Source organism: Balaenoptera physalus (assembly GCF_965194825.1).
Source record: "Balaenoptera physalus genome assembly, chromosome: 14".
In the NCBI taxonomy this organism is placed as follows: Eukaryota; Metazoa; Chordata; class Mammalia; order Artiodactyla; family Balaenopteridae; genus Balaenoptera; species Balaenoptera physalus.
The window spans coordinates 27,231,811-27,248,030 of NC_138893.1; the positions used below are offsets into that span (position 1 = coordinate 27,231,811).

The 16,220-nt window shown below is 41.6% G+C and overlaps 1 long non-coding RNA gene across 2 annotated transcripts; it reads left to right on the top strand.

Annotated features, from left to right (window-relative positions):
- Window positions 1-7,139: 7,139 nt before the first annotated feature.
- Window positions 7,140-14,725, top strand: LOC309642167. Of its 2 annotated transcripts, XR_014253019.1 has the most exons (3): window positions 7,140-7,529; window positions 7,820-8,495; window positions 8,564-14,725. It is a non-coding gene; the product is annotated as an uncharacterized lncRNA (long non-coding RNA). The 2 variants fall into 2 exon arrangements; XR_014253020.1 differs by lacking the exon at window positions 7,140-7,529 and having other exon boundaries at window positions 7,805-8,495.
- Window positions 14,726-16,220: the final 1,495 nt, after the last annotated feature.

Here is a 16,220-nt window from a genome sequence, read left to right on the forward strand (position 1 = left end):
GACTCTCAACCACTGCACCACCAGGGAAGCCCCATTTCTGTCCTATTAATTCTCCCTTTTCTTATTATTGTTCTACTTCCTGGGAGAATCCCTTGACTTTATGTTCCAATTCTTTTATTATTTTTTAAAAATTTTCATGGATACTTTCTTTCATGAATAATTTCTTTTTAACCAGAGCACTTTCTTATTTTTTGACTGTTCCTTTTCACAGCTTCTTGTTCTTGTTTCATGGATGCAAAGCTCTCTCTTACCTCTTTTAAGATATTAACTATAATTGTTTTGAAAGTGTCTTCTTCATCCTGTGTTGCCTCTGCTTCCTTTGAGTTCATTTAAACTTTTTAATATTTTATTCATTTCCATCTGTATCTTTCATATTGGAGCCTGTCATTAAAAGTCTAGTGATGCTTGGCTGACCAATCATATTTAGGAGTGAGGCAATAAAAAAGTTCGTTGGTAGCTGCGTGTGTGTGTGTGTGTGTGTGTGTGCACACAGAAATCAGGGCATCTTTTGAGTTGAACCCTGAATGTCAGCTCAGAAAAAAATATGTTGTGGAGCTGGGAAGGGGAAGAAGACTCCTGTCTCACTGTTCATTTTCTAGACTCCTACTTAACCTCCTCAGCGTGAGTAAGATATTTTACTCCCATTTTCCTCTGTGCTTGGTGCTCTTAAGTCTGAGACCATCTGGTTTAGTGTTCTTTCTTTTTTTTCTCCTTTTTTTACCTTAAATTACATTTATTTAATTAAGTCTTTAAATGCAAATACTAGTGTTGTTTCTTTTATGGGTATAGGGTACTCACAAACATTGGATGGGGGTCTAATTGCTCTCTTATATGGACTTTCAACAAACCATCCCTTTGTGTTTAGTCGTTTACCCATCCCTGCCTTTTTCTGTTCTTAACATGTATTAGCTTGCTCCCACCTACGTGTTGAATCTGACGTTTTCTAAGGATTAGCATTTGGGGACCCTATTCTCAGCATTTCCTGCATCCCCATCCCTGCCTTAATCACCAACCCCTCTATCTCTGTTTATCTAAACTTCAAAACCTTTGAGAAGTTACAGAATTTCTAAAGCAATTGTTGAAACCAGAGCTTCTGACCTATTTCTGTAAAATAGCTGGTTTCTAGGCATTAGACTGAGACCTTCCTGAGTTAAGACTTAAAGATTATTTTACCATGTCAAGTAACAGGAGAATAATTTTGTGTGGGAACCAGAAGTGTATTGAGCTGAGTGTCTGTAACCTTCTATTGGGGGAGGTGTAATTCCCAGACATTGAGTGTCACAGAGGAGGAAATGAATAGAAAGAGAATCCCCCCTGGTGCTTTAGGGAAGGATTCTTCATCTGATTCTATACAGGGAATAGCAGGGGTGTAGGTGAGACAACACCCTCTTGTTTCAAGGGAGCAGCTGACACCGACTCCCAAGCACTTAATAGCCCAGCTGGATACTTTTGGGGAGTCATTACAGCATTTGTCCCTAATGGGAGCCCCCTCAGCAAAGGTGAGCCAGCCTCAGCTCGTAACTTAATCCTCACGACACCTTCACTGATGACACAGAAGACCTGAGAATGGGAGGCTTGACCAGGAACACAGTTTAATTGCTCATAATAAGAATCACTCTTGGCTGGTGAGCCAATGTCCCAGGCGGCAGGACTCCTCTTGGCAACAATTAATCACTCAAGGGGGAAAATAATCAAAACTCCCATCATGTCAAAGCAGGATGGATACACAAATTCTTTCAAGAAGTTACCTGGGGTCTAGAATCTGCCTTGAAGGAATCATGGTTTTATTTTTCCAAGTACCTTCCTTTAAGAGCAGAGGTGATCAGATTACTGATTGCAAAGGACAGTTGCAATTTGGAATTGACAACCCAAATCACCTTTGGACCTTTGCAGCATGAACTTCCTATCCTGTGCATGAGGGTAATTTTGCCAGGAGCTACAGCAGATTGAACCTCCCAAAGGGTTCTCCAGCTCCGAAACAAGCACTGACAATGCTTTAGTGGATAACAGGGTCTTTCTAAAAGAGAAGGTCACGGGCTTAGTCTTTGCTTAAGCAAGGTGGATGTGCATTATTCAGCTCTTTACAAAACTGCTGTTTTCTGGAAAAAATCAAGAGCCATATCATGTGTCCTGTACAGTAACTGATTAAATAGCTGTCAAATACCAGACTGGATCCTTCTGGTTCTGATTTTATCTGAGGCATAACTGAAAAGCACATATGTTGACGGGGTTAGTATAGCAGCCCTGAAGCTCTGGGTAGTGTCCCTGCCTTTGGAGACCAGGACTGGTCCTTCCTGTTCCCCCTGCCTTGTAGGAGACGTGGCAAAACAAAGTGACTTTTTAAAAAGCTCTTTATTTATTTACTGAGTGTTATTTCTGCACACTGCATTTCAAAGAGGGGTTCATAAATATTGTATAATTCCTTTAAATACCGACATTTTTTAAACAGAAAAGAAGATTTAAAAAGTGTATCTTATAGTAATTTTCCTGGTGAGTAAATGTACGTGAAATTACTGTGAAGGATGATGTCAGAATGCATTTTATGGGTTTAAAGACAAGTGTTAAGATACATTTTATCATGGATTAGTCATATCTTTCGTGTAAGAGATTGTTGCTATTTTTTCTTAGACTAAGGTCATTGGAGGGGAATTTAAATTGAGTTGGTAGAAATTTACTTGTTCCTAAAACTGTGTTTTAAAAAGGGTCCTGTAAACTTTCTAAAGTGGAGTGGCTTTTCATTGTTGATTGATTTAAGTGCTGTTAATGATTCCTTCTGGAAAAAAAAAATTTTTTTTTTAAGAAATAAAATGTCCCAAACTGTTAATATACACTTTATTCTCTTCACTGAAGGTTCAAGGAAAAATAGGAAGGTGAGACATCTACATGAGTGTGTACATTCAAAATGAACAGACAAGCCTAATTTTAGGCCTATCAATCTTGGCAGCTCCTTTTTAATCCTTTGGATTTGCACAGATATGAACTCACAATTTAGAAGTCACATCAGGGCTAAAATTGCTTGAGAGGTGCAATGATTTGTAATTTGTTCATTACACTCTGAATCCAGAAATCTATGGTTCTATTAAAAATGGAAACCAGAAACCATCTATAATGTACAAATCCATATGAATGACATGCTTATGTGTAAATGTCAAATCTGAAGAGCCACAGATATGCTCTACACAGAAATGCCTCGACTTGTCTGCGAGTGGGGTGTCTACCCACTGCCCCCTCGGCACTGGGAAAACGAAGGTTGATACATAAATGAAACCATTAGCATCCTCCTTCACAAGTCTTACAGGGGGATAAGATGGGTCTTTTAAAAACGCTGTAACAGAGCCTTTTAAACTTGAACTTCTCCCAGTCCTCTTATGCCCAAGTCAAAATTGGTCATGTACTTCATACTAGTTGAATATTATAGTTTGACCTCAGTGCAAGTGGAGGACATAAGAATCCAAAATGTATTTCTCCTAGGAACTGAATGAACCTCAGGATTCTACAGTCGTGTAGAGCATGAAGGTAGAAAGCACTTAGCCAGGTGAGCTCCATGCTTTATCTTCTGGGTGGAGCAGGACACCGCATGGCTGGCTGCCGTCCAGAAGCGCTTTCATTAAATCATGGGCTCTCTTTGAGCTCTTGATGCTCGGGATACGGCGCCACTGTAAGTCATCCATCTTCTGGGCTAGTAAACCACCGTATGATCAATTCCTCTGCAAAGGATGATCATAAAGTTTTTCAGAGGTAACTGCAGAACTCTCATTTCATGAAACATCATGAAGTGATGCATTATGATCAATGTTTAGTCAAAGACAGGGATTAAAATATACAGCCAAGGCATGTCATGGCGGAGGAGGTGCTTCTGAAATGTGGACGCTAAGCAGACCCAAAGCAGGTCCAGCTGGGTTGCTAAGGGGCCTGGCCATTGTCATCACGTGGCTTCCGTGAAATGACTTCAGGCTTCATCTGACACATCTTCCCCCTCACTGCTCCCACCCCACTCCACCCAGCTGGCCCTTGTCCTGTGAAAACTTCACATTAGCACTAACTTATATCTCTGCTGGAATTCTCTGCAATCGGGTTTGAACTCACCAGGCAGGAAGACTAAGCCACCCACACAGGAGCAGAACAGAAAGGATGCTGGATGCTTCAGAGACAGCGGTCCAGCAGGATGCTCTGCCCTGGCCCCAAGTTCAGGGCCAAGTAGTGGCATTTCTTTATGACCTTTGAACATAGAAGAGGTGTAGGAGTGGACACTCTATATGTCCCTTCAAGTTCTACAGTGTTGATGTCTCATTGCTACTCAGCTTCGTCATAGAGAACCCTGGAAAGAATGAGAATACTTTATTACATACGTGGCCCCCTAGCAGTGGCACGCATATCACTCTGTGGGGTGCCAGTTTTTCTTCATGCTTTATGAATAATCCTATAATATGTGGAAAGAAGGAAGCAATGGTGCACAGCCAAGCACCCTGACTTTGGAGGAAATTCAGGGGGAAGGGAGTCTTGCTTCAAAGGCCAGAACTGAAAAATATACAGGGAGCTGATGCACATTGCCAGGTTCAGAATTCCGAGCTCCTGTGGTGCGAACGGCTCTCTCTGCTCCCACTTTCCAAAATCAGCCAATGGAAGCGATTATTTCTTGATGGGATCATTTCTGGCATCCAGGAGGCTCCCAAGTCACCTCTCCCTGTCAGCTAACACTCATTTTCTCTTTTTCTTTTCCTATTCTTTCTTCTTCCCTCCGAGTGGTGCGCACACGTAGCTGTCCTTGTGATGGGGCCCCTCTTGTGCGACATATTCTTTTTAGCATACAATCCAAGAGCTTCATCTACTGTTTCCTCCACTGGTAATTCTCAGCATCTTCAGCATCATATTTTATGCGGGTGAGCAGGCTGACGCTGCTACCGGACACCTTTCAGGGACGTTGACTTCCTTTTGTGAACTTGTACAGACACTTGTCTAAATGACTATTTATGGAAGATTTGTGGCCTATGGTTTTAGAAAAGTACTCAAAGCATTTTCTACACATATTAGTATTTCAAAGTTGATGAGTCAATAATTTGAATTCCATTCTTGAGGTAAGCTTTTTTAAAAAAGTAAAGAAAACCTATACCTAAGCATTATCTACCAGTGTTAATATTTTCTGTGTCTTTAAGTTGTATTCTGGTAGCATCAGCATGCTGATAAAATTATGGTAAGTGGTATTTTGGGAAGCTAGGTAATATAACTTTTAGTGAAAAAATAAAGTGTGAATGCTGTTCTTAAAAGTAATTGTAGGTAAAACTAAAAATATATGCACAAACACATCTCTTTATAAACACACATATGTGTATATAAACACAGACATATGCATAGAAACACATTTGCATATACATAAATGTATGTGTGCACATATAGTTTTTAAAAAATTATGTGTATTGCTTGGCATTTTAGTTCCTTAATTTCATAGCGTCTCAGTTATCTATCCCTTTGTACGCCTGGATTGGTTTCTTAATATCCTCCTATGGGTTTACTACATTTTATTTGCTGCTATTGAAACCCTGACTCATTTTCTCTTGGGGCTGGGTCGGAGTGTAAATGAAAAATATTAAATATCAACAGGAAAAATAACTCATCCTCCGCAGATTTCAATATGTGCTTTTATTTATTTTAATTATTATTTTGTTTAATCTCTAGTTCCCTTTAACTTTCATGTTTTCACTCACCCCACCAAGAAGTAGATTTCATATAAAAATAAAATTCTTGTTTATAACTAATTGAGCTGTGTCTTTCCCACCCTCTCAGTTGTACTCTGTAGCAGGAATGCTTTTGCATCTGAATAAATGTCAGCAAATAAACATCTTGTGTTGAAATGAAATAAAGGCTCCTAAGTGTATACAAAACTCAGTATTGTTTTTAAGTCTCTAATCTTTAAAAAATGTTTTTCACTCTATGATTCCAATTTTCAGCCCATTTTAGTTTGGTTTATAGGTTTGTAGAGCATCTGCATATTCATTTACTCAGTGAATGAATTTATTATTGTTAACATTAAATTATTTTCAATTGAACTTTGATAAGGATCACTTATTACAACTGAAATATATCTCATAGATCGTATTTTTATAATATATGAATTTATTTTGATATACTTTAAAAAATGGACTTGGGAGATGTAATTGATGTTATTTATAGGGAAAGGCAATTGCCCGAATACGCCAAAACAGCGCTCTTCTCTCTAAAACGGCCTTCCTCGTTCACCGGGCAGAAAGCTCCGAGAGGAATGTCTGCAGCCCACGGCCTGAGAGAGGATGGGGCAAACGGAGCTGCCACACGAGCGTTGTCAGCAGGGGGCTGGCACATGCTGCAACCAGAAACACCGTCATGGCCATAATTAAAGTAGGTACATGGAGAAACGTTCACAGAAGTGGACTATTAAAACAGGACATTTAGGCCTCCCCGCGCCTCTTTCGCTGCCGCCGCCGCCGCCGCCGCCCGAGACTCGCGCAGAGCAGTCGGGGCGGATCCCGCAGCGCCCGCGCCCGCAGTCCCGGCTCCCGTCCACGTCCCGTACTCGCCCCGGACTCGGCCTCGGCCTCCGGGCCCGAAGCCGGCTCGCAGCGGTCGCGGTTCTCTCCCGACCTGGGGTCGGGCCCTCACCGCGGCTCGGTGCATCGTCGGCGGGGGCGCCTCGTCCACGGCGAGGGCGAGGAGGAAGCCGCGGGCGCCCGGGCTGCCCCTAGGCGGGGCGCGGGCCACGAGGAGGGCCGGGCCGCCCGCCGCGCCGCCGCTACGTGCGCGTCCGGTGGTACCCGCGGGCGCAAGCAGCACGTGGAGGAGACCGGGACCAGCCGCTGACGAGCCGAGATGTCGCGCTCCGCTCCAGGTAACTGGCTGAAACCCTAGCCGGAGGGAACCAGCAGAGCGGTAGGCAGGGTGGGGCTCTCAGACTTCCTCAAAGTGACCCGCCATAGAATAGACGATTCTTCGGGACCCAGGACATGTGTATGTTATATGTGCACCTAGAAAAGTTTTCTCGAAACAGTACTTAGGGGCTTCCCTGGTGGCGCAGTGGTTGAGAATCCGCCTGCCAACGCAGGGCACAGGGGTTCGAGCCCTGGTCCGGGAAGATCCCACATGCGGCAGAGCAACTTAAGCCCGTGTGCCACAACTACTGAGCCTGCGCTCTAAAGTCCACGAGCCACGGCTACTGAAGCCAGCGCACCGCAACGAAGAGTAGACCCCGCTCGCCGCAGCAACGAAGACCCAATGCAGCCAAAAATAAAGTAAATTAATTAATTAATTAATAAAAAAAGAATACATTTAAAGCAATTGCCCTTAAGACTAGTCCTAATAGATGTTAACATGTTAAATGAAGTCCCATTAATGAATCTAGTTTGGCCCTGAAAAAAGATGGACAATGCAGCGGAAGAGAGCAGCAGATTAACAAGAGAATCAAACCCAAAAGGTAATTTATCATATAATATAGGTAAGCACTTCAAATAAACGGGGAAAAGAAAGATGATTTATTAAAAATATAACCAAGGGCTTCCCTGGTGGTGCAGTCGTTGAGGGTCCGCCTGCCAATGCAGGGGACGCAGGTTCGAGCCCTGGTCTGGGAGGGTCCCACGTGCCGTGGAGCGGCTGGGCCTGTGGGCCACAATTGCTGGGCCTGCGCGTCTGGAGCCTGTGCTCCGCGACGGGAGGGGCCGCGATAGTGGGGGACCCGCGTGCCGCGATGAGGGGTGGCCCCCGCTCGCCACAACTGGAGAGGGCCCTGGCACAGAGGCAAAGACCCAACACAGCCAAAAAAAAAAAGTTAAAAAAAAAAATAACCAAACTATAGACTGGCATTTAGAAAGAGAGAGATTTCTATTTACTTCTTATAATCAGTTCTAAACAGATTAAAGAGTAAAGCACAAATAAAATAAAATGAAATAAGATAAAGCCATAAAAGACAAAAAAAAAACTTACACATGAATTTATATATAATCTTACAATGTAGAAATCCTTTTTAAGCGGGGCATGGAACTCAAAGCCATAAAAGAAAACTGAGGTTTCTTTACTTATAAAATTAAAATTTCAGTATGGATAAAATGTCTTAAGTAGAGTCAAAAGACAAATGACAAACTAGAAATATTTGTGACACATATGGCAAATTAAGGGCTAATTTCCTTAATTTACAAAAAGCTCATAAAATAGATGAAAGTAAGACAACCCAATAGAAAATGAAGGTAGTAAACATGAAGTTCACCACAAAGAAAGTCTCTGACTAATTAACCTAAGAAAATCTTATGCATAATTAAATAAACATGACATAGCATTTTTAAAAAAGATTTATTTATTTTATCTTTGGCTGCTTTGGGACTTTGCTGCTGTGCGCAGGCTTTTCTCTAGTTGTGTCGAGTGGGAGCTACTTTTTGTTGCGGTGCATGGGCTTCTTACTGTGATGGCTTCTCTTGTTGTGGAGCCCCGGCTCTAGGCACGCGGGCTTCGGCAGTTGTGGCATGCGGGCTTCGGCAGTTGTGGCATGCGGGCTTCAGCAGTTGTGGCACGCGGGCTCAGTAGTTGTAGCACACGGGCTCACTAGTTGTGGCTTGCGGGCTCTAGAGCACAAGCTCAGTAGCTGTGGCGCACGGGCTTAGTTGCTCTGCGGCATGTGGCATCTTCCCGGACCAGGGATCAAACCCGTGTCCCCGGCATTGGCAGGCGGATTCTTAACCACTGCGCCACCAGGGAAGCCCCTGACATAGCATTTTAAAATCTATCTGATGGTTAAAAATTTGACAGTACCCAGTGCTAGCTTAAGTGTGAAACCTGAAACCCCAGTTACTGTCAGTCAGAATATATATTATGACAACAATTTTTAGAGGGCTTTGTTCTAATATTTTAAAATTGAAGAAAATATGAACCAAGGTTTCTTACAATAATGATGGAGTAGCTTACTTTAGGCTAATCCACATAAAACAATTATAAAATATTTTAAAATAATTATTTGAATGTACTAGAAAGTGACCCCAAAAATGTAGGAAATGGAAAGGGTTGAATGTTGACATGAAGGAAAGCATTGCGTGAGATTTGCATTTATGCAGCCTTTTGCTTGAAGGCATTCACCAGTCTTCTCGGAGTGTGGTAACTAAAAAATAAAACAGAAATCCACAGATTTACTGCATTGTGAGTAAATAAGGACTGAAACAAGGGAAGAAAGCCCTTTCTCTGCCAGGCACATCAGGACTTGGTAAGCAGAGTTTGGGCAGGGACTTAGCCTTCACTTGACCCCTTGGTTGGGCAAAGCCATCCCCTGTACAAACTGCCCAACTGTATGCATAGCCCCTGGAGGAAGCCATAAAACCCTGGGAGATGGGCTTGACTCTGGCCAAGGGTTCTAGCTTTGGTCTTGGACAGCTCTGAGTTTTGAGTCCCCCTCACCCACCCCCGTCGCTTGGTAGATATGAGATTTAGAGCAAAATATTTAAAGGCTCCTTCTTAATAAGAGAAGAGAAAGTCTAAACATGACTTTTGCTGATAAATCATTACTGAGTTTCCTGTTGTTTTTATCTTCAAATGAAAATGCCTGGAGGCATTTAGGCCTTCATGTCCTTTTTTAAAAAGTAGCAGCTTTATTGAGATATTATTCACATGTAATTCACTCATTTAAAGTAAACAACTCAACTGTTTACTAAAAATGCAGAGTTTTGCAATCATTGCCACAATCAATTTTAGAACATTTTTATCATTCCAAAAAGAAACCCCATCCCCTCTCGCTATCATCCCTCAAACCCCCAGCTCCACGCCCTGAGCGACATAGGCACCAGCCTACTTTGTATCTCTCTATGTTTGCCTATTCTGGACACAATATAAATGAAACCATAAAATATATGGCCTTTTGTGACTGGCTTCTTATACTTAGCATACTATTTTCAAGGTCCACCTATGCCACAGCGTGAGTCATTCCTTTTTATCGCCAGATAATAGTTCATTGTATGAATATAGTGCATTTTCTATCCGTTCGTCAGTTGATGAACCTTAGGTTTGTTTCCATCTTTCAGCTCTTCTGAATAATGTGGCTATCAACATTCATGTACAGGTTTTTGTGTGGACATATGTTTTCATTTCTATTTACACTTAAGGTAAAGCCACAAACCCATGTCATACGCTAAAGGCCCTACCTGGTTGTCTCCAGATACTCTTTTGCTCCCTTGCCAAGCCCCAGACATATTGGCAATCTTCCAGCTCCTTGAAGAAACCCCATCAGGTTCTCTGCCTGTGAAGTTCTTCTGTCTAGAATGTTCTTCCTCCAGGATTTACTTGCCCCGTCCTACTCTTTCTTCAGGTCTCAGTTTCAGAGCAGCCTTCCCCGATCCCCTTCAGAAAACAGTCCAGCTGCAATCCTCATAGTACTTTGTGCTTTTTCTTGATAATCTTTATTGCAATTGGTAACTATGTTTTTATTTGTGTGATTATTATTTGTAATGTCAGTCTTCTGAAGGAGTGAGCTCACCACTAGGACAGGGGTCAGGTATGCTCTGATTTTCCTTGTATTCCCAGCACTTAGTATAGGCCCTGGCACGTGGTTAGAGGCCTGGTAAGTACCGAGTGAATGAACAAATGAATGAATGAACAAATGAATGAATGAAGAACAAATGGATGAATGAATGAACAAATGGATGAATGAATGCACGAGGCAGAGGTAGACCTCTTAGAAAAATTGAAAACCAAGACATCTAGGTTTTAAGAATGGACCAAGACTCAGTGTCACAAAAGGGTAGTTTGAGTGTAGACAGAAGCGGGTCTCTTGGCATCACTCTCCCTGTGGATTCCAAACATTCAGCCCCATTCTCTTATCAGTTTAGTGCTTTCTGGTGCTTGATTCCAAGCAAGGTAACACAATTCATGTCACGGCCTTGATGTGTCCTTTCTGAGAGCGCTAGCAATCAGTTTGTCTCCTGATTACCTTTATCCACCATGAATAATTATTAATGTTATTATTAGACTTAAGATGTGACTAACGAACAGCCCTCTTAAAAGGCCTCTTACATTATATGTAAAGATCCTCAAGGTGCTGTTGACATTAGGTGGACGAGGCCGGGAGCTCTCCCTAGACTTTCTTTCAGGATCGGATTTAAAGGGGGTTTCTGAGACCTTGCTCCTGCACGGTTAGTTAGTGATCAATTCTGAAATTCTGCTCACCACGTGCAGAGCACCATGCCAAGCAGTTTACATGTGATTCCTCACTGCATCTGTACAGGAACCCAGCAGGAGGTAAGGGGTACTGTCGTGGCCATTTTGTGGGTGAAGGAACAAGCCGAGTGGCGTGAGATAACTTGCTCCAGGGCACCCGGAGAATCAGTGGCTAAGCTGGCTGGTCAAGCATATTCCAGGACCCACCTTCTCAAAAGCAATCTTACTTGCTGGACTTGAGGGGGAATTCTATTCCCTGACTCTATGAAAATCCATAAAAAAATCCGGGCATGATCTTAAGAAGGCTCAGCAAGGCCATGTCCATGACCTTTCTTTAATCACAGTTCACAGTGTGGGTTACCGAAGAAGAGTCTGGACCACCCTGACATTTCCCATCATAGAGACCGCCACGTTTTCCCAGGAGATTCACACACAAGACTCTCACTTCTGGCCCAACAGGGTAAGCAATCGTTTTCATCTTCACGACTCTTCACAAAGTGGTTAAATTAAAAATGTAATACAATTCTTCTTCTAGATTTCTATAGTTTTATAATCTACTCCTATGGGAAACCATGAAACCTCAGACAAAATAGGTCATGGCTTAAAAGGGAAGAAATGTGAACATCAAGTATATTAATAAGATTTCTTAATTTAGAGAAGCACCAATATTGGTGATGGGACAATTAGTGAAATGCTCAGGAAACGAATTTCAGTATCGGGGAAGGCAGATGAACTCTTTTTCAGATTGTGAGGACATTAGGGAAATAGGCAGAGTCAAGGAACCTCCAAGCCTGAATTGACATTGGAGATAATTTCACCCGATATGTTCATTTCACTGACGAAGAGCCAAGTGGGATCATTTCCCACTTGCACACCTGATCGTCTCTTTAACTCAGAGCTCTTCTGCTGAGAGATGATCCTAATTTTTACCAAGTAACAGTGGAATAAAATTGGCAAAACAGGAGAGAATTTCTTGGATTCAATTTCAGTTAGCTCCTGGCCTGTGTTCAGTTTGGCTTTCCCTTAAAGCCAAAGGACCCTGGGATAGTTATTCTTTTATGATGTGACTCAAGTGTCAGGCTAGATTTTTGTACTGTTTTTGGAGGCAGTTTTTTTCCAGAAGCAACCGTGCATCCCTTATCCTGACCATCCAGCCATTTGTTGAAGGCAGATATACAAAGAGAAGCCCAAGCAAGCAGATCTGAAGAGGCACAAAAGGAATGAAACATTTTTAGCTCAAATGTTACTGATAACTTCAGTAGATAACATTTATACTGCAAGCATTTTTATTTGCAAGGGAGTCACAAAGTAGTTTATACATTTTTTTTTCCAGAAAAAAATAACTCCAGGAAAAATGTTGATCTAATATATTCCATGAGTTGAAGTCAGTATTTAGAAACTTTTAATTTTCTGTACTTGATAACAATTGCCTCACCTACTTTTACTTAGAGTAATTCTTGGATACAGAACACAGTTTTTGTTTTGTTTTTGTTTTTGTTTTTTCTGTATATTATAGTGATCATCACTGTAAAATACAACACTAGGTATATAGAAATTCAAAAGCTAGATTTCCACTCTTCTCATTAGACTTTTTTTTTTTTACTGCTGAAAATAAACATGTTCTCATTTGATGCCACATTTAATTGGAAGCATTTTTGGCTTGAATCATTTTCCATTCCTTGTCAGAACCATGTATTACAGAGTCATTTAAAACAGACTTGAGCTGGGCAATGACCAAATAAATCCATTCCAATGAAAGGAGATCTATTCTGTGCACTTTGGAAATCCACCTTTTAGCTCATATTTTGCCACGTGCTACATAACTGGTAGCAAGCTGCAAGAGGTATTGTACTCCTGGGCATTTTTGGAAGGGAAAGAAGTCAAGGACGTTACTTGCCAGAAAAATATTTTTACATGAGGCAGAATACATTTGTGAAGTTCCATGGAAACATCTTTCTCTCTAGCAGCCTCCCCAAAAGCACTGTGCAAGAACGGTGACTTGACCTTCTTTCTGCCTCCCCAAGTGTCTTGAATGAGAGCCAGGGCCATGGGTTCCATGTCCGAGCTCTGGGTATGATTCAACCTACAATACAAAGCTAGTCAAATAATTTCTCAAGGATGTACAGAGGAAGTAGCAATTCTCCAATTAGAAAGACAGAGAAGGACTTTGTATAGGATTATTATTAATTATATATGATACTAAGAAATATTTAGAGGTGAGCTCGGACGATTTTAAAATTTGTTTGTCTGGGCTGCCTCCCCCTTCTTTATATGGCATTAAAGCAGAGTGGTATCAGGAGACATTTGCTGATGAATTTTTCTTCTCTCTGTTGCCCCAACTCATGTCTTTGGAATACCACCATATGTACCAATTCCTTCTGATAGGATCTGGTCCCACCGATGTGAACAACTTAGGTGACTTGGGATCATCAAAGCATTGTGTAGAATTTGCCCCTGATGTCAAACATTGGACTCTTAAAGAGTGAGATAAGACCACTACATAATCTCAGGTCAGAAAACGTTCTTTCTCTCTCTTTGTGATATGGAGACTGCAAGGTGCAGAAAAGGAAAGTACTGGATTTGGAGGAAGCTGAGAGAACTCATGGAATCTTTGTGAACGCTTATCTCTCTAACATTGGCCTTGGGTGGGACATTGCTGGATTCTCACTCGTGCAGAGTAGATACCACATAAGTCATCAATTTGAATATTCTTCCAATGAAATGATGCGGTATGTTACCCCCATTAGTCATCAACAGAGGAAGGGATATTTGTTAGGGACTTGACATAGCCAGTGGGACTTAGCAGCTGGAACCCACGAGAAAACATCTAGTGCCAAGTAATCCAGTGTACTTGTGGAGGTGCTTGATTCAGTAGGGTTGTTTGTTTTGTTTTTAAATTGTGGTGGAAAACACATTACATAAAATTTACCATTTTAACAATTTTTAAGTACACGCTACAGTAGTGTTAACTATATTCACATTGATGTGTAACAAATCTCTAGAACTTTTTCCTCTTGCAAAACAAACTCTATATCCACTGAACAACTCTTCACTTCTTCCTGGACCCAGCCCCTGGTAGCCACATTCTACTTTCTGTTTCTGTGAGTTTAACTACACTAGGGGCCTCATATAAGTGGAATCATTCAATATCTGTCTTTTTGTGACTGGCTTACTTCATTTAGCATGTCTTCAGTGTTCATCCATGTTGTAGTGTATGACAGGATTTCCCTATTTTTTAAGGATGAATAATATGCCATTGTATGTATATGCCACATTTTCTTAATCCACTCATTTACCAGTGATCAATTAGGTTGCTTCCACCTCTTGGCTATTGTGAATAATGCTTCAATGAACATAGGTGCAAATGTCCCTTCGAAACCCTGTTTTTAATTCGTTTGCATATATACCAAGAAGTGATATTACTGATCATAGGGTAATTCTATGTTTAAGTTTTTGAGGAACTCCCATACTGTTTTCCATAGCAGCTGTACCATTTTATGTTCCCACCATCAGTACACAAGGGTTCCAATTTCTCCATATCCTTAACAGCACCTGTTATTTTCCATTTTTTTTTTATAATAACCATTCGAACTGGTGAGAGGTGTTATCTCATAGTTTTGATTTGCACTTACCAGATAATTAGTAACGTCAAGCATCTTTTCATATATCTGTTGGCCATTTGTATGTCTTCCTTGAAGAACTGTCTATTTAAGTCCTTTGCCCATTTTAAAATCAGGTTACTTTTGTTGTTGTTGAGTTGTAGGAGTTCTTTATATAGAAAAGAACCCGACATTCTTTTGCATGTGGATATCCAGTTTTTTCAACATCACATGTTGAAGATACTATCCTTTCCCCATTGCGTAGTCTTGTTCAATAGAATTTTAAAATAAAGATTGTTTGAGAAGGTGTTATGAGTTAAATTGTTCCCCACAAAAATTCATATGTTGAAGTCCTAACAACTCCCTGTGTCTCAGAATATGACCTTATTTGAAAATAAGGTCACTGTAGTTGTAATTAGTTAACATAAGGTCATACTGGAGTAGGGTGCATCCCTAACTCAACACGACTAATGTCTTTATAAAAGAGGGAAATTTAGGCACAAGCTCATATACAGAGAGAATACCATGTGAGCATGAAGACAAACACCTACTAGCTGAGGAGATGGGACTGGTCCTCTTTCACAGTCTCAGAAGGAACCAGCCCTTTGGACTTTGATCTTGAGCCTCCGGACTCCAGAACTTTAAGACCATAAATTTCTATTGTTTAAGCTCCCCAGTTGTGATCTTTGTTACAGCAGCCCTAACAAACTAACACAGGAAGGATATTGTAGGAAGAGTGGTTGAAAAAGGCAGTTTGGGGCCATATCAAGGAATTTGGATATTTTGTATAGCAATTACGTGAAAGGGGAAGTGACAGTGACAGTTTTGGGGTAGAAAAGGGAAGCACATACCTTGTGCTTCAGGAAAACAGCACATGGAGACCTGACTGCCATAGTTGGGATGGGAGGCCAGGAGCTCCGAGAGCTCTCCTGTGGTCCAGGCAGGAGGAGAAGAGCCTGGCAGAGGCAAGGCTGTGGGACAGGAGGCCTTGTTGCTGATGGACTTTGAAGGTACTGCAGGGGAGGTGGTAAACCAGGCGCTGAGATTGCAGCCTGTTCAGAGCAAGGAGGAATGGTTTCAGGGATTCATTTTGGAGATATTGGTCTTGTGAAAAAAACCATCCATATGGAAAGTGCTCAGTAGTCGGTTATAAGTTTGGAACTGGCCATGAAGGCAAAGCTGGAGATGTCTATTATGGAGCCGGCACCTTTGAGATGAAGCTGAAGCTGAAACTGTGGACAAACGCACCAAGTGGGGGACTCTGAAAAGAGGGGAGAGAGCACAGTGTCTGCCTTTGAATGAGTCCCTTAGGTGAAATTCTTGAAATGCCCATGCATATTTTTATGCCTCTTAGTATGTGCTGCTAAATTGCTCTTGAAAAGGACTGTACCAAAGCCACAAACTAGCATTGCACGAGTAGATCATTTCCTATTACATTTTACAATCTATCTGTGGTCTGTGCTTTGA